Source organism: Argopecten irradians, chromosome 11, assembly GCF_041381155.1.
Source record: "Argopecten irradians isolate NY chromosome 11, Ai_NY, whole genome shotgun sequence".
In the NCBI taxonomy this organism is placed as follows: Eukaryota; Metazoa; Mollusca; class Bivalvia; order Pectinida; family Pectinidae; genus Argopecten; species Argopecten irradians.
Window position 1 is genome coordinate 11,471,184 of NC_091144.1, and position 20,056 is coordinate 11,491,239.

General features: G+C 36.6%; 1 protein-coding gene and 1 long non-coding RNA gene across 4 annotated transcripts in view; both read left to right on the forward strand.

Moving 5' to 3' along the window:
* LOC138334748 (G2/M phase-specific E3 ubiquitin-protein ligase-like) overlaps positions 1–20,056 on the forward strand; it is a 206,865-nt gene that overhangs the window by 118,212 nt on the left and 68,597 nt on the right. The window lies entirely within an intron of this gene.
* Positions 13,858–20,056, forward strand: part of LOC138334745 (uncharacterized) — a 40,342-nt gene continuing 34,143 nt past the window's right edge. Inside the window, exons 1-2 of one of the 2 annotated variants that reach the window (XR_011210150.1) lie at positions 13,858–14,098; positions 17,865–18,025. This is a non-coding gene — a long non-coding RNA (uncharacterized lncRNA). Of the gene's footprint in view, positions 14,099–15,329; positions 16,981–17,864; positions 18,026–20,056 lie in introns of those variants that run through there. The other variant, XR_011210151.1, reaches the window with a different exon arrangement.

Here is a 20,056-nt window from a genome sequence, read left to right on the forward strand (position 1 = left end):
CATGGTCACTTGGACTTCATACTGTTTCATCAACCACACGGTATGATAATTTAATTACCTAACATTGGTCAGCCAGGGACCTGGGACCTGCATTGGGCCCCTTCAATATGTTCAGTCAGGTGTATCACAGCTAACAACACCTGTATTATACGCACCTTATCCCAACCCCAGGAGGTCAATTTATAGCATGCTGTTCTTGGTGGCTGCCTCTCTACCTATAATACATTGTACTCATCACACAAATACGTTAAGCTAATGCTAGTCAATAGGGATATGTATTTTAACTGGTTGTTGCATTTTAATAAATTTGATAATGAAGCCTTATATCTTACTTATAAATCCTTGTTTATTATATATTAAAATAAAAGAATATAATCAAAATACCTGGTGTATAATTAAGAAAAACATTTATTTCAAGATTATTGGAATATCCAATTCCATCAAATTGCTTTTTATTAATTTTTTTTTGACACTGACTATTCTGACTATGTATATAAAATACCATATTATACTGTTTATAAATGGATCGAAGAGGGAGAAAAGCCTACATCATACTTTTTTCATATTGAAAATAGAAATTTTACCCTCAAACATAATCCCAAAAATACAGAAGGAGAATGGTGACATAATCACAAACCAAAATCATATTTTATTTGAAGTTCAATTTTTTTCACTGATTTATATAGCTTTAGAGAAGTGAACAATATTAATTTAGATCATTATCTCAATGGTTGTGAGGTTCCCAAATTAAGTAATTTTGAGTCAGAAAGGTTAGAAGGTTACATAACTATGGATGAAGCAAGTAACACTCTGAAAAGTATGAAAAATAATAAAAGCCCAGGCTCTGATGGCTTCACAGTAGAATTTTTAAAAATGTTTTGGAAATATTTAGGAGAGTTCATTGTAAGATCAATTAATTGTAGTTTCTCAACAGGTCAATTTTCTATAACACAAAGACAAGGCATTATTGTACATGTCTACCAAAGGGGGATAAACCACGCCACCTTTTAAAAAACTGGAGACCAATTACTCTTTTAAATACTGTTTATAAAATTGCATCTGGTGTTATCTCTCATAGAATTCGGTCGTTGCTAGATAAATTAATAAATGAAGATCAGACAGGATTCTTATCAGGACGCTATATTGGAGAAAATATTCGAACACTTTATGATGCTATGTGTTATGTAGAAGACCTAAACATTCCAGGTATGATACACTTGATAGACTTCAAAAAAGCTTTTGATTCTGTTTCTTGGGAATTTATTGATAATGTGTTAAATTATTTCAATTTTGGGGTTGGTATTAGAAAATGGGTCCAAACATTACATAATAATGTATCGTCTTTTGTAAATCAAGGTGGAAATCTTTCCTTGCCTGTGGTTGCCGTCAGGGAGATCCGATCGCTCCATACATTTTTGTTCTTTGCGTAGAAATACTAGCTGCTAGAATTAGGTCAAATGTCGAAATAAAAGGTATCCAAATTGATAATGAAGACATCATGAACTTACAATACGCTGATGACACAGGTCTAATACTAGATGGTTCAGAGATATTATTAAGGGAATCAATAAATGAATTAAACAATTTTGCTAAAATATCAGGACTAAATGTCAACACCAGTAAAACCCAGGTAGTATGGATAGGAAGCAAAAAGTACAGTGAGGAAAAGTTTTTTCCAGAATATAATCTTTTACGGGGTAGAAACAAATTCACTTTTTTGGGAATTGATTTTTCGGTCAATTTAAGCGAGATTCCAGAAATGAATTTTGATAAAAAAATTGTAAAATTAAAGTTAATACTTAACATGTGGAGTAAACGCAAACTAACTCCAATAGGAAGAATCAACAAAATTAAATCTTTACTTATTTCTCAGCTTAATTAATTATTTATCACCTTACCAAACCCATCAGACAAGCTTCTTTCAAATTTAAATTTTCTCTTATTTGAATTTCTATGGGGTAGTAAATCTCATAAAATTAAAAAAGATGTCATTATTCAGAACTATAAGGATGGGGGACTGAAAATGATAGATGTGCAAATTAACCTTTATAGACTCTTTAAAATTAGGCTGGATAAGGAGAACTTTGTATTCTACAGGAAAGTGGAAATCACTATTACATTATTGTATAAATATTGATAAAATGTAGAAATGTGGGAATGAATATATCAAACAATACCTAATCAACTGCCAAAACATGTTTTGGAAAGATGTTCTCCAATGTGTATTTAAGTTGAATAATTCCCCAATATCAATCCAATCTAGATCTAGATATAAACAAGAAACCATATTGAAAACAAAATTATGGTATAATGCAGATATTAAAGTTGGAAATAAATGCATATTTTATCAAAACTGGTTCAATGCTGGTGTAATTACCATCAATGACCTTATTAAGAATCCTGACAGCTTAACCTTTTTCACTTTCAACAAGTTTTCAAATATTTTTAACATTCATACTAATTTTCTACAGTTTCAAGGTCTTGTTTCTGCAGCCAAGAATTTCCTTCGAAAAATAAAATTGATTTACAATCGCATTTGGAGATACTCCCTCTACCCATTATACCACTTGAATTTCAGATTTTCTTTAAGAGTCAAAAGGGGTCTAAAGATTTTTATAACTGTTTGATTACTCCTGCTGTTACACCAACAGGTACATGGAAGTGGAACCTTGAATTTGACTATGATAAAAAGAAATGGGAAAAATATATAAACTCCCTTTCACCGTGACAAAAAGTTCAAAACTTCAGTGGTTGCAAGTACATAAGAATTATACATAATATTCTAGTGACAAATACCTTTCTACATAAGATTAATTTGCACCCTAGTCCAATTTGTACATTTTGTAACAGGGAAAGAGAAACAATAGTACATTGTCTTTGGGAATGTACCGAAGTCCAAGCACTTTTTGAGAGTTTTGATTATTTTCTTGAAATCCTGTTTATCCCCTTCTTAATGAATAAAGACACTCTACTCTTTGGAGTAATTTCACCACATGCTAATGTGGCTGTAAATGAAATCTTATTATTAAGCATTATATTTATAAAACAAAATGTCTCCATAAAACACTTAACATCAATGCACTTGTATATGTTATAAAAGATCACTACAGTATCCAGAAATATATAGTTTTTAATAAAAGCGATTCCTTTCAAATGAAATATGATTGGGAAAAAATGGTTGCCATTGTTAGGAATATGACATTTAAGGGTTTTTTGTTTTGTTTTTTGCATCTTTTTTTTTTTTTTATATGGCTCTCATGTCCATATTATTATATCATACAAGGTTTTTAGGTCATCTGACCCAAAGGGTCAGGATGACCTATAGTCATCATGCACCGTCCGTCGTCATCCGCCGTCCGTCGTCGTCCGCCGTGCGCCGTGCGCCGTGCGCCGTGCGCCGTGCGTAAACTTTTCATTCAAACAACTTCTTCTCAATAACCGTAAGGCCCAAAGTACTCATATTTGGCCTGTAGCATACTTGGATGAAGGGCTATCAAAGTTGTGAAAATAAATGACCTTGACCTACTTTCAAGGTCACAGGGGTCAAATAGGCTAAAATCTTTGAACGACTTCTTCTAAATAACCAAAAGGTCCAGGGTACTCATATTTGGCCTGTAGCATGCTGGGATGAAGGGCTATAAAAGTTGTGAAAATTAATGACCTTGACGTACTGTCAAGGTCACCTGGGGTCAAATAGGCTAAAATCTTTGAACGACTTCTTCTAACTAACCGAAAGGTCCAGGGTACTCATATTTGGCCTGTAGCATGCTGGGATGAAGGGCTACCAAAGTTGTGAAAATAAATGACCTTGGCCTACTTTCAAGGTCCACAGGGGTCAAATAGGCTAAAATCTTTGAACGACTTCTTCTAACTAACAGAAAGGTCCAGGGTACTCATATTTGGTCTGTAGCATGCTGGGATGAAGGGCTACCAAAGTTGTGAAAATAAATGACCTTGATCTACTTTCAAGGTCACAGGGGTCAAATAGGCTAAAATCTTTGAACGACTTCTTCAAACTAACCAAAAGGTCCAGGGTACTCATATTTGGCCTGTAGCATGCTGGGATGAAAGGCTTCAAAAGTTGTGAAACTTAATGACCTTGACTTATTGTCAAGGTCACCGGGGGTCAAAACGGCTAAAATCTTTGAAAGACTTCTTCTAACTAACCGAAATATCCAGGGTACTCATATTTGGCCTGTAGCATGCTGGGATGAAGGACTACCTAAGTTGTGAAAATAAATGACCTTGATCTACTTTTAAGGTCACAGGGGTCAAATAGGCTAAAATCTTTGAACGACTTCTTCTAACTAACCAATTGGTCCAGGGTACTCATATTTGGCCTGTAGCATGATGGGATGAAGGGCTACAAAAGTTGTGAAAATTAATGACCTTGACGTACTGTCAAGGTCACCGGAGGTCAAATAGTCTAAAATCTTTGAACGACTTCTTCTAACTAACCGAAAGGTCCAGGGTACTCATATTTGGCCTGTAGCATGCTGGGATGAATGGCTACAATAGTTGTGAAAATGAATGACCTTGGCCTACTTTCAAGGTCATAGGATTCAAATAGACTAAAATCTTTGAATGACTTCTTCTAACTAACTGAAAGGTTCAGGGTACTCATATTTGGCCTGTAGCATGATGGGATGAAGGGCTATCAAAGTTGTGAAAATTAATGACCTTAACGTTCTTTCAAGGTTACAGGGGTCAAATAGGCTAAATTCTTTGAACGATTTTTATTAACTAACCCAAAATCCAGGGTACTCATATTTTGCTGGTGGCAAGCTGGGATGCAGGGTTACCGTAGTTATAAAAATGAATGACTTTGACCTTCTTTCGAGGTCACGGGTCAATTAAGCTAAAATCGTTTAACTACACCTTTTAATTAGCCGAAAGGTCCAGGGTATTCATATTTAGTCAGTAGCATGCTGAGATAAAGGGCTATCAAAGTTGTGGAAATGAATGACCTTGACCTACTTTCAAAGTCACGAGAGTCAAATATTCCAAAATCTTGAATTTTGAACTTCTTCTGAAGTTCTACCAGTGTGATAAAGCTGAAACCTGCATGAAATGATCCTGACATGGTCCCGACCAAGTGTTGTTATATTTTATGTCAATCCAAAATCCAAGATGGCTGCCACAGATGATCCAAGATGGCTGCCACAGATGCCATCTTGAAAACACATTTTGAACTTCTTCTCAAGTTCTACCAGTGTAATTTAACTGAAACTTGAAACATGAAATGCGGCTGATATGATCTTGTCAAAGTGTTGTTATATCTCTGGTTGATCCCAGATTGAAGATGGCTACCATGACACCATATCTAATTGTTTTCCTATAAAGCTATTGCCAAGATAGTCAGATGACCGTTAAGGCCCTTGGGCCTCTTGTTTATATGTCCGTCCATACCCTGGCAAAGCACCAAATATTTTGGGAGGTCCCTGATCACATGTTATTTATTAATGTATGTTTTTCCATTACGTGTGAGATCTCTCTTTTCTTAAAATTGGATAGCTTCGCTTTGGCTAATCGTTGTGAAATGAAGTGTTTATATATCACAGTATGTAGTCTCACCCCTTTCTTTTGTCAGTCCATGTTTTGTCATTATGTCCATCCATGTTACTAGTTGTCATTCTGATACTACACGTACAATATAAGTCTGTCAATCCTGTTTTAATGTCTGCCTGTTTGTTCGTCCATGTTTTCTGTTTTGTTTACTCTTCCTGTTCATCTCATTGTGATGGTGTCAATAGATGTTGTATACTTTTGTTTTGTTTATCTGTCTCTGACTCTCTGGTCTTCAAATTTTGCTTTTTGTTTTTATTTGTATCGTTACCTACCATTAATCTGTTATAATAAGATGTATGAATGTGCAGGCTGAGTGTGTGTATGTGTGTTCACTTTGCATGTTATTTTTTGTATGTAATTCTATATCTGTACAATCTTAATATACATGTATATGTAAAAAAAAAACTTTTGAAAAGTAAAAAAATTATATAAAAAAGTATTATAATGTTTAATAAGTACCTGATCTAAATTAATTTTGATCATAATATATACATATACATGTATTATTGGTAAATGCATGGTTGTGCCAAACAGGCTTGATTTACGCATAGTACAGCTCCCGTCAGCTCCACTTCACGGCTGTCTGTCATTACAATAATTTACATGTAGGAGCATCACTTACTATGTTTTACCAGCTAGTTTTTACCTCACCCTAATCTATCCCCAGGATACGATGTACATGTCTACCAAGGCTCTCCAACATGCATGTAAATGTACGTGGTATCTAATAAAAATTTTATTTATGTATTTCAAATTCATAACGAAAAAAATGTCTGTTTAGGGTTACATTGGCAAAAAAAGTGGGTCGGTCGGGTCGGGAGAACTTTTTCTTCTATTTGTTTTAGTGTCTTTCACTCTAAAATGATGGATGGAACCGGAGTCTGAGATCGAAATCCTGACTTTTTTTTTGTAGAAAAGTGGGAAAAAAATTAGGGTCGAGGGTAAAAAATTAGGTTCGGTCAGGTAACCCTAAACAAACATTTTTTTGGCCTTGTGTATATGATTTTTAAACGGTAAAGTATCTTTGTTTGTCTTAACAAACTTCCATTGAAAACATGTACAAAGATACTGGCCCCATTCAGATAAAGCCGTACAAACACAGAAGGCAACGATTCTGCCCTCTGGCCATTTATCGATGGTCACCTTGAGGTCCCTGAATATAGCTGGATACTGTGGCTTACCTATATGTTTGACAAATAGTGATTATTGGACTACAGTGGCTAGGAAGATGAAACGTCATGGGGGGGGGGGCAAAGGTCCTCAATATTTCGTAACACCCCCCCCCTCTCGCGCGCCCCACACCCACAGGAGATATACTTTTTCATATATCATTACATGTAATCCTTGTACACATCTATAGACAGTAGCTTCGCTAACTAGAAATTAATGAATACGCAAATTAGCGTGCGAGTTTGGGGGGGGGGGTCTGGGGTATCCCCTGGAAAAACATTACGATTTAGAATGACTGAGATGAGTTTTACAATGAATTTTGATGTTTTTTTGAGCGCCGAAGGCGCTAGATTTTGGTGTATCCTGGGTCCGGGGGTCTCCCCTGGGAAAATTTTTTACAATTTAGAATGGCTGAGATGAGTTTTACATTGCATTTTGTTGAATTTGCGAGCGCCATAGGTGCGAGATTTTTTTTTTTTGGGGTACGGGGGTCTCCCCCTGAGAAAAAAATATTACGATTTTGTAATTTGACGATTTTAAAGCATTCTTAACACGGCAATTTTTCGATTTAAAGTTACCTGCATTTAGAAATGATAATTGTGAGTGTCATCATATCATTATGCAACCCAGCTCGATCTGAACATACCGGATTCACACCATCAGCACATTGTTGTGTAACTCAAAATAGTAATGATTTGATTGTCTTGCCAAGATATATAAAGAAACTAATCTTTTATGAAGCTTTTTTAGGTCATCTGACCGTAGGTCAGAATGACCTTTTGTCATCGTGTTTCGTCCGTCGTCGTGCGCCGTGCGTCGTGCGTAAGACTATTTATACAAAAGCCTACTCCTCCTTAACCCTTGAGCGGATTACATCCATGTTTGGTGTGAAACATCATTGGGGAAGGACAATCATATTTTATATAAATGAACCTGGTCCGACCCCTAGGGGCTGAGGGATGGGGCCCCAAAAGGGCAAATTTTCTTAATTTAAGCTTTAAAATCCTACTCCTCTTTCATCCTCAGATGGATTTCATCCATATTTGGTGTAAAGCATCATTGTGGAAGGATAATCATATTTTATAAAATGAGCCTGGTCCAACCCCTAGGGGCTGAGGTATGGGGCCAAAAATAGGGCAAATTTTCTTAATTTTAGCTTTAAAATCCTACTCCTCCTTCATCCTTGAATGGATTTCGTCTATATTTAGTATAAAATATCATTGGGGAAGGACAATCATATTTTATATAAATGAGATAAGTCCGACCCCTAGGAGCAGAGGGGCGGGGCCCAAAAAGGGCAAATTTTCTTAATTTAAGCTTTTAAATCCTACTACTCCTTCATCCTTGGATGAATTTCATCCATATTTGGTGTGAAATATCATTGGGAAAGGACAGTCATATTTTATATAATTGAGCCTGTTCCGACCCCTAGGGGCTGAGGGATGGGGCCCAAAAAAGGGCAAATTTTCTTAATTTTAGCTTTAAAATCCTACTCCTCCTTCATCCTTGGATGGATTTCATCCATATTTGGTGTGAAACATCATTGGGGATGGATAATCATATTTTACATAAATGAGCTTGGTCCGACCCCTAGGGGCTGAGGGGTGGGGCTCTGAAAGTGCAAATTTTTTTAATTTTAGCTTTAAAATCCTACTCCTCCTTCATCCTTGGATGGATTTCATCTATATTTGGTGTAAAATATCATTGGGGAAGGACAATCATATTTTATATAAATGAGTCTAGTCTGACCCCTAGGGGCAGTGGGGCGGGGCTCCAAAAGGGCAAATTTTCTTAATTTAAGCTTTAAAATCCTACTCTCCTTCATCCTTTGATGGATTTCATCCATATTTGATGCGATACATTATTGGGGAAGGACAATCATATTTTTAATAAATGAGATAGATCCAACCCCTAGGGGCAGAGGGGTGGGGCTCCAAAAGGGCAAATTTTCTTAATTTAAGCTAGATCCTACTCCTTCATCCTTGCATGGATTTCATCCATACTTGGTGTGAAACATGATTGGGGATGGACAATCATACACTGTATATATAAATGAGCCTGGTCCAACCCCTAGGAGCAGAAGGGTTGGGCCCCAAAGGGGCAAATTTTCTTAATTTAAGCTTTAAAATCCTATACTCCTCTTTCATCCTTGGATGGATTTCATCCATTTATGGGGTGAAACATCATTGGGGAAGGACAATCATATTTTATATAAATGAGTCTGGTCCGACCCCTAGGGGCTGAGGGATGGGGCCCAAAAAAGGGCAAATTTTCTTAATTTTAGCTTTAAAAGCCTACACCTCCTTCATCCTTGAATGGATTTCATCTATATTTAGTGTAAAATATCATTGGGGAAGGACAATCATATTTTATATAAATGAGCCTGGTCCGACCCCTAGGGGCTGAGGGGTGGGGCCCCAAATGGGCAAATTTTCCTAATTTTAGCTTTAAAATACTACTTCTCCTTCATCCTTGAATAGATTTCATCTATATTTAGTGTAAAATATCATTGGGGAAGGACAATCATATTTTATATAAATGAGATAGGTCCGACCCCTAGGGGCAGAGGGACGGGGCCCAAAAAGGGGAAATTTTCTTAATTTAAGGTAGCTCCATACTTTTGGGAAAACCCATGTCATTTTTTTCTAACAGGTCTTATTTTCTTGCATTTTTTATGTAGATTTCAAATCTGTAAAGATAGATGGGTGTTCTCGAACTACTTTTTGTGATATTTGAGCTTGAAATATACCATCCATGCAAATTTGCTGGCCGAAAATAGAAAAATTCATAAAATTATATTTTCTGTAATATTAGGGTGAATGTAGTCTCGCTCCTGTTGATTTTTTGTCCTAAATTTCTAACGATAGAACAATATACAAAACTCTTGTATTTTTACAAATGCTAACTAATATTTGTTATTTTCCAGGACCGTTTCTATACGTAATTATCATGTTTTGCCATATTTTCGCCCGTAAAAAATCAATGAATAGACCAAAAAGGAAATGAAAACCCATGTCAATTTAACAATATTTGTATATGATATGCCCAAGATAATATATTTTTCAAATATATAAAAACATGGGGTCCTCGATCAAAATTTCACAATTTTGTAAGCTTGAAGTTTGTAACTCACAACCCTACCCCCATTTCATCCAGTGCTAAGATGGTCATATTTGACTATTTTTTGAAAATCATGCCGCAAAAAAACATTCCACATCAGTTCATATGTTTTTGTGATAGTATATATGGTTTATGTCTGTTTGTTTTTATGATTTTCTCCAAATTTTGTGTTTAAAGGAAATCCGTATGCGATTTTTTTAGAATTCCGGAATTTCGGTCCGGCCGGGTCCCCTCTTATCATTTATAGTGACGAACGGCACTTCCGGTGTTTGAAAATCCATTCCCATTTACGACAGGGAACGCAAAAACCTCAGAGATAGCATATAATTTTCACTTCACTGCTTTTATTTGATTTATTTAATGATTTTAAACATTCAATATTATATGTAGACAATTTTCACCTATTGAAAAAATATCCAAGTGGGATGTCGTGGCGTATCGGAAACCATTCTGGAATTCAAAACAACCTCCGCAACTTCCGGTATAGCGTCATATGAATTGGCGCGCTTTTCAAAAGTATGGACCTACCTTAAGCTTTTAAATCCTACTCCTCCTTCATCCTTAGATGAATTTCATCCATATTTGGTGTGAAATATCATTGGGGAAGGACAATCGTATTTTATTTAAATGAGTCTGGTCCGACCCCAAAAGGGCAAATTTTCTTAATTTAGTTGGCCCACTTCCTGTTTTCAGATTTCGGTCTCCTATCTCAATGAAAATTGGTCTATAAGGGTTTAAATTGATTCCGAACAACATGCAAACATTTTCATAAAGATTTTGGTATTCCAAGATGGCCGCTAGCCTACTTCCTGTTTTCAGGTTTCAGTCTCTGATCTCAAGGAAAATTGGTCTATAGGGGTTTTAATTGATTCAGAAGGGGGAACTTTAGGTGAGGACAATCATATTTTATAAAGAACCAAGCTAAGACCCATAGAGATATTATGGCAGATGTCCAAAATGGAAGCTTTGCTGAAATTTGGCTTTAAAATCTGACTCCTCCTTATATTAATCCGTGAATGGGTAATGGATGAAGGGCTACCAAGTTTGTTAACAAATGACATTTACCTATTTCAGAAACTTACATATTCAACTAAGGAGTTCCTTGAATTGTTTATATTAATCGTTAACCAATACTTTATACTGTGACTTTGTTGTTTTGTGCAATGAGTCAGATGACCGTTAAGGCCCATGGGCCTCTTGTTTTTAAATAGTATAATCCCTTAATGGACATTTTTAGTCTAGTTCGTGTGAATTGAATTTTCATTATTAAAGGTTTGAACAAGCGCCGTGCAGTGGAAAATTTTCTAAAATGAAGTACAAAAATGTGCAGGAGGACCCTTTTTTCTTTCAAATGTGCATTTTTAGAAAATTCTGCTCAAATGGGGGAAGGGGGGGCAAAAAGACATGTTTGCTCACCCATTCTGGGGAACGGGGTGAGGGGGGGGGCAATTGGCCCCCCCGCTTCCTACGCCCCTGGACCATGACGTAATATACGGTCAAGATAACTTGCACTTGCAGTGTTGGGATCATAAATATATTGTGTTTACCAGTGATTAAGAATCAAAACAAATAGCCTACAATAAGTGGAAGACGTCATATAGTTTGAAGTGGATTTAATTTTGCATGATCTTTTATAGACGTTCAGTTTTTAATGAAGGATACGTAATTAAGCTATTTACGTACACTACTTTTAGAACTTAAACTAGCAAAGAAAAATAATATACAAGTGTATATATTGTAATGATCGAAAGACGATCTGCAAGCGCTAGATAACTGATTGATATGCATCAAATCTTTTTATTTAAGAGCTGATGTCTTACCCGGTATATGAATGTATTACTGATAGCTTATTATGAAATAAAAAGTGTTTCAAAAGCACAATAAGACTGGTTTTTGCTGCAATTCAAAGTTGTTTTGACTTGTGGAAATGCGTTTATTTCATGTAAATGGTATATATATTTAATGCAATCTACCCATAAGACATTGCCTTTTGAAAACGAAATATTTTAGATATGAAATAGAAACTACTGATATAAAATTAAATAGACATTGACTTAATGAAAATAAATTAATCTTTGTTACTTTTGCAGTGAAAAGGTTTTATTTATGTAGCAGAGATATATTTACTAAGAAAAATACCGTATAATTATATGTACTGTACACTTACTTATTAGATATTGTAATCAAAAAAATTAAACACTAAAAAATTATAATTATGTATTATTTCAAATTTAAGAATGTATTCTTCCCCCGATCCCTAGCTGTAGCGTATCACCATGTCTGTCTAGGTCTGAATGTACCTGGACACCATGTCCACTCGTCGTGGACACTGTGATCACACGTAGTGCACTCCGTGTCTACCTGTAGTCTAAATCTTGTGCACTCTGTGTCTACCTGTAGTCTAAATCTTGTGCACTCCGTGTCTACCTGTAGTCTAAACCTTGTGCACTCCGTGTGCAAAAGGGCGTAACCTTTAGTCTACTAGCAACTGTATTTCCATTCTCGTCATCGCATGTGTAGACCTTCTTGTCAATACGTGCACACAAATTTGCAGATTTTTTTAGTGGAAATAGCATGGTACACTGCACCACACTCGAGGACTTCAAGGCACATCATTTCTCAAGTAACCATTGAAGTTCTCGTGCATCCTTGGTTTTGCACAGATCTTTTATCTTTATTAATAAAAAAATCGCCAATTAATTTCATTCACAGTCTTGCACGCCTTGATATCAACCTCGACTTAATCGTCATTATATTGACGGCGTCGTGAAAGCCACAGAAGAAGATCTAGAGTGTCTTCTATTAGAAGATTACTTTTCTCAGGTTGGGCACAATCCTGCATATGCATATGGATATAATCCTGCATTTGAGTAACAGTTACCCAGATATGATGAAAACACATTTGTACAACCCGTTACAATACACTCTTTCCCCATCTCTGTATGTAACCATATGCCAAGGCCAGCTGACGGCCAATGCCTCTGCCACCGATTTGAACTCGGGACCTCAGGGTTACTAGTCTGATGCTAGATTGAGCTAAAGAGAAGTACTCTCTAGTCGAGCGGTATATTGCAGATAGTATTCACAGGGTTACATCAGCATGTTACTCAATTGCAAAACTGTTACTCAGATGGAACCTGTTAATTTATGGGAGTGACTACTATCGCCTATAATTTTAACCATTGCAATATAATGCTATTGGGGAAAGCACTATTGCGATAGATCATGATGGAGACAGTATCGGTAACCGTGTTTCCTGTTTGATTGTATGCATTTTATCGTGATTGTTACACTGTTAACCTGTTACTGGAAGACTACCAAATCTCTGAGTTCATCTAGCTACATGAAAATATCTGACTATTAAAACTATTGAAAGCTTATTAGCACACTTCCAGTTGTTGTTATCGACTTATTGAATTTTCCATTGATTAATCGAATAGACAATCACAATATATCGATAGTCCAATATTTTGTTACACTCGTATTAATTTATCATTGTAAATTTGCATGACAGGCTAATCGTACAGATACAGATGCGATGGAGAGAATTGGTACTTGTCGAGAAATGGTCGCTGACCAGAAAGGGCCTGTAGAGTACCTAATCATTGTTTATATTCAGTCTGGATCATGGGCCGTAAAACTCAAACAAACAAACAAACAAACAAACATATATTATCTATATTTAGCTATGATATATATCATATTGTAATCTATATTATGTGTGTATAGTTTACATGTGCATAAATCTCAGTCATTTCAAGGCTTTAATATGATCGATTAGATTACACCAATAATTCTTATCATGTAATTATGCATATCAAATTATGCGTATCTTATACATTTCACATCAAGTCTGTATCATCCATATATATAAGACTGGATTATTTAGGGTAATGTTTATTACATAAAGGCTTAGGCCTGTAGTTGCTAGTTTTCTCTTATTTCCAGTTAAAGCCAATGGAATTGATCGAAGAGCAAGAACAAAAGCTTATATTACATAGGTAACTGTTTCATATTTATATTTTCAGTGTCAAAGGTCCACATTTCACTTGTGATGACAGAATTGCCGCCGTCATAGAAACTAAGCGTGAAGGAACGAGGAAGAAGCTGGCACAGTGTGGAGTACGCTGGAGCATTATTACAGTGCACAGGCAAAGTAACTCTGGCACAGGATGCTTAGTACTTTTCCTGGCAATTCCGCTGCGACAAGTAGAGCGATGGCCACCCAACTATTAATTGTGTAAGCCTCTGGATATATACACATACACACACAGTATATAAATAAACACTTGCTGAAAGAATAAATGCTAAAAAGATCACTGCATCTGTATCAGGGTATTTGTCATATTCACCAATGCATCTCAAGGGATGAAAAGCATTTGCAAGTTTACAGTGACAGATTCATGTGCCATGAGTACAGAAAGAATAAATGTATGGATGACCTTTTGTGAGATTAATTTCGTCCACAACTTACATTTTGGTTTCCTTTTAAACCTAGCGTCCCATTTGTTTTTTAGCCCACCATCATCATTCAAATTGCCTTTCGTCCGGGGATCCGTGGTCCGTTGTCCTTTCGTCCGTCCGTTAACAATTCTTGTTACTGCTATTTCTCAGAAAGTACTGAAGGGATCTGTCTCAAATTTCATATGTATGTTTCTCTAGGGCCCTCGTTGTGCATAATGCATTTTGGAAATGATCGGTCAACATGATGGCTGCCAGGCAACCATCTTGGATTTTGATTGTGAAAGTTTGTTACCGCTATTATTTCTCAGAAAGTACTGAAGGGATATGTCTCTAAATTTTCATGTAGGTTCCCCTATGGCCCTAGATGTGCATATTACATTTTGGGAACGTTCAGTTACCAAGATGGCCAACTGGCCGCCATCTTGGATTTTGGTAGTTAAAGTTTTGTTACTGCTATTTCTCAGAAAGTACTGAAGGAATCTGTCTCAAATTTCATATGTTGGTTCTCCAAGGGCCATAGTTGCATTGTGAATATTGCATTTTTGGACCTATATGTGAACAAGATGTCCGACAGACTGCCATCTTGAATTTCGGTAGTTGAAGTTTGCTACCACTATTTCTCAGAAAGCACTGAAGGGATCTGTCTAAAATTTCATGTGCAGGTTCCCCTAAGGCCCTAGTTGTGCATATTGCATTTTGGGACTGATCGATGAACAAGATGGCCGATAGGCCGTCATCTTGAATTTTGATAATTGAAGTATGTGACCGCTATTTCTTAAAAGTACTGAAGGGATCTGTCTCAAATTTCACATGCAGGTTCCCCTAGGGCCCTCGCTGTGCATATTTGTATTGTTACCAATATGAAAGTGGTTAATTAATAAACCTATAGATATACATTTTGGAATATTCACAGTATTAATTAAAATTAGGTCAATAAAAACCTGATTTGTATGTTAAGGCCCATGGTTCTCTTTTTATTTTGTGACTACAGTCAAACCTGCTCTAACGACCGCCTGTATATAACGACTGCCTGTCTATAACGACCGGTTTTTAGACTCCCCGTGCGTTTTTACTATATAATGGCACTCTGCATAACGACCACCTGTCTAATGTGGCTAACGACCGGTCGTTTTAGCCCCGTCAAGGTTGTCTAACGACCGGTCGCTGAGATCGACTTTTCGAGTACCGAGTACAGTGTGTGTGTAGTAGCGTCCCTTTGACCTACTTCCGGTAATTAACTCCCTTTGTAAGCAAATGGCAGCCATTACTGAAGCCCAAGCTATGAATTGTTTATACAATACTGTTTGGTTTATAACCTAATGGTCGTAACATTTGAGGTACAAATATGGTTGCCAACTTAAGGATGGAAGTTTTAAAGACCGTTTATGCCTATCAAAGACTGAAATTCAATATTTCAATATCTCGAACCAAATCATTAACTGGATAACATGTTTCCTAACTGGACGTAAACAACACGTCTCAATTAAGGAAACCAATTCCGAATGGACAGAAGTATCATCTGGAATCCCACAGGGGTCAGTTCTTGGTCCACTACTGTTTGTTATATTTGTCAACGATCTACCGGAAATAGTCAACTCTGACATGTACCTGTTTGCGGATGACACCAAGATATTTAAAATAATAAGTAAGCGAGAAGATGAATGTACACTACAGAAGGATCTCGTGACAATGGGGACCTGGAGCGATACTTGGCTGTTGAGAATGCATCCTGAAAAATGTAAACACATGCACATAGGTCGACACCAGCGTATCATGGAAGGAGCAACAGGGACATATAAATTACTAGGAAACAACCTCATGAAAACGGACAAGGAAAAGGATATTGGAGTAACTATTGATAACGAGCTAACATTTGATAACCATATAAGCGAAAAAGTAAATAAGGCCAATCAGATTTTTGGCCTACTTAGAAGAACTTTCAATTTCATGAACTCTAAATCTTTCATCCCATTATATAAAAGTTTGGTAAGAACACAACTGGATTACGCAAGCTCGGTATGGGCCCCGTTCAAGGTTAAGGACATCGACAGACTAGAAGCTGTTCAACGCAGAGCAACGAAGAGTCTTCCAGGAATGGGCAATCTAACATACCCAGAAAGGCTTAGAATACTGAAGCTCCCAACATTGTCATACCGACGTGCCAGAGGAGATATGATAGAACTTTATAAAATGATAAATGGCATATACGACAAAGAAGCATGTACCTTCATACAACTCTGGAAGGATGTAGCAGAAAGACACAGTAACAGAGGAAACTCGAAAATGCTCTTCCCACAACAAGCCAAAACCCAGCTGCGAAGCAACGCCTTCAAAATTCGAACTGTCAAACTTTGGAACAGTCTACCAGAAAGCGTCGTCTCAGCGCCTAATATCAACACCTTTAAAAATAGATTAGATAAAAACTGGCAAAATCAGGACATAGTATACAACTACAAAGGAAATATCACTGGAAGTGATCCTTAAATTATGTAAATGATGGACCTTGAGTCCGGTGAAGAGGAACTTACACGTTCCTGTACTGGAAATAAATCTTATCTTATCTTAATCTTATCTTAAATTAAGTTTGGTCGCGAACGCCATGTGCACGAAAAGATCACTCGTAAAGCGTGATTTTGAAGCCACAACTCGGATGATACGGTAGGCAAAATAAAACATGCCGATTTATTTAATGTGTTCATTTATTCATTGTCGATATTTAGCATTGTTTTATTACTAAGAAATGGCCTGTACTTAAGCTATTTCAAATTAGGCCTATAAATTTACGTTCGACTTCTTTACGATTAGAGTCAGTCAGATTATCGCCCGATGTAACTCGGGTATTCTCGATGTGTTTATAAATAAAATACGGTCCCATTACTTGTTAGAAATGTTACTGAAAGTTAATATGTGTACCTGCATTGTGATTTTAATAGTTTTGAAGCTGTATATTGTGAGAAAACGCCTCCAATTCGATCTTTCATGTTCCGAGATTAATCCGTCAAAACTGGTTACACGGCAACATTACATACGACTTGCCAGCGAGAATGTGTTGTAAAAAAATATTGCACGCATACATTGTCTGATAATAATCGTTCACAGATAATTCCAGGCCATGTGAAGTCAGTAATTAGGTAATGATTATGTTCATAGCTGAAGAAATCTATGTATCAAAACGAGTTGATTTTGTTATGATCGAAATTTCCGGTTGCATTAAAATAAAACGAACACAAATCACGGAAATATATTGACACAATTAATTATTTCTTAAATAATGCATGGCAATAAATATATAAACATCCAGTAGCAGGTGTGTTTTGTATTAATATAATTCTGTTTTATTTTCTGGCTCGTTGGTTGGCACGAAAGCCCCAACCTGTCTATAAAGGCAACCTGTCTATAGTGACCGTTTTTCTGTCTCCCCTTCAGTGGTCGTTATAGACAGGTTTTACTGTAATATGAAAAGGGTTATTTATAATTTTGAGTTTGACAATGAAATTCAAAAACCTTATTGCACAATGTGTATTTTTTCCTTGTTATTTCAGTCAGCCTCTTTGAAGACAACGAGGAAGTCTCCCAGATACCCATATTATATCACATGTCAACACTGCTGATATTTCTAAACTTTTTGCTTGGATCTCCAGAAATGACAAACCAGACTCTTTGAGGGATCTGAAGAACAGCTTTTAAGAAATCATGTGATCAGGTAATAAAGTCTAATCATTATTCTCACATTTGGGATAAGTAACTTCCCACATCACCCATGTTCTGCATATTGCATTTTGGAACCAGTAAGTCAACAACGGATCTGTCTCAAATTTCACATGCAGGTTCCCCTAGGGTCCTCGCTGTGCATATTTGTATTGTTACCAATATGAAAATGGTTAATTAATAAACCTATAGATATACATTTTGGAATATTCACAGTATTAATTAAAATTAGGTCAATAAAAAATGTACAACAAAATGTCATTACAATAATTTACATGTAGGAGCATCACTTACTCTGTTTTACCAGCTAGTTTTTACCTCACCCTAATCTATCCCCAGGATACGATGTACATGTCTACCGAGGCTCTCCAACATGCATGTAAATGTACGTGGTATCTAATAAAAATGGTATTTATGTATTTCAAATTCATAACGAAAAAAATGTCTGTTTAGGGTTACATTGGCAAAAAAAGTGGGTCGGTCGGTCGGGAGAACTTTTTCTTCTATTTGTTTTAGTGTCTTTCACTCTAAAATGATGGATGGAACCGGAGTCTGAGATCGAAATCCTGACTTTTTTTTTGTAGAAAAGTGGAAAAAAAATTAGGGTCGAGGGTAAAAAATTAGGTTCGGTCAGGTAACCCTAAACAAACATTTTTTTGGCCTTATGTATATGATTTTTAAACGGTAAAGTATCTTTGTTTGTCTTAACAAACTTCCATTGAAAACATGTACAAAGATACTGGCCCCATTCAGATAAAGCCGCACAAACACAGAAGGCAACGATTCTGCCCTCTGGCCATTTATCGATGGTCACCTTGAGGTCCCTGAATATAGCTGGATACTGTGGCTTACCTACAATGTATATGTTTGACAAATAGTGATTATTGGACTACAGTGGCTAGGAAGATGAAACGTAATGGGGGGGGGGGCAAAGGGCAAAGGGTCCTCAATATTTCGTAACAACCCCCCCCCCCCCCCTCTCGCGCGCCCCACACCCACAGGAGATATACTTTTTCATATATCATTACATATAATCCTTGTACACATCTATAGACAGTGGTATCGCTAACTGGAAATTAATGAATACGCAAATTAGCGTGTGAGTTTGGGGGGGTCTGGGGTATCTCCTGGAAAAACATTACGATTTAGAATGACTGAGATGAGTTTTACAATGAATTTTGATGTTTTTTTGAGCGCCGAAGGCGCTAGATTTTGGTGTATCGTGGGTCCGGGGGTCTCCCCTTGGAAAATTTTTTACAATTTAGAATGGCTGAGATGAGTTTTACATTTTTTTGGGGGGTACGGGGGTCTCCCCATTCATCCATTTATGGGGTGAAACATCATTGGGGAAGGACAATCATATTTTATATACCTGGTAAATGAGTCTGGTCCGACCCCTAGCGGCTGAGGGATGGGGCCCAAAAAAGGGCAAATTTTTCTTAATTTTAGTTTTAAAATCCTACACCTCCTTCATCCTTGAATGGATTTCATCTATATTTAGTGTTAAATATCATTGGGGAAGGACAATCATATTTTATATAAATGAGCCTGGTCCGACCCCTAGGGGCTGAGGGGTGGGGCCCCAAATGGGCAAATTTTCCTAATTTTAGCTTTAAAATACTACTTCTCCTTCATCCTTGAATAGATTTCATCTATATTTAGTGTAAAATATCATTGGGGAAGGACAATCATATTTTATATAAATGAGATAGGTCCGACCCCTAGGGGCAGAGGGACGGGGCCCAAAAAGGGGAAATTTTCTTAATTTAAGCTTTTAAATCCTACTCCTCCTTCATCCTTAGATGAATTTCATCCATATTTGGTGTGAAATATCATTGGGGAAGGACAATCGTATTTTATATAAATGAGTCTGGTCCGACCCCAAAAGGGCAAATTTTCTTAATTTTAGTTGGCCCACTTCCTGTTTTCAGATTTCGGTCTCCTATCTCAATGAAAATTGGTCTATAGGGGTTTAAATTGATTCCGAACAACATGCAAACATTTTCATAAAGATTTTGGTATTCCA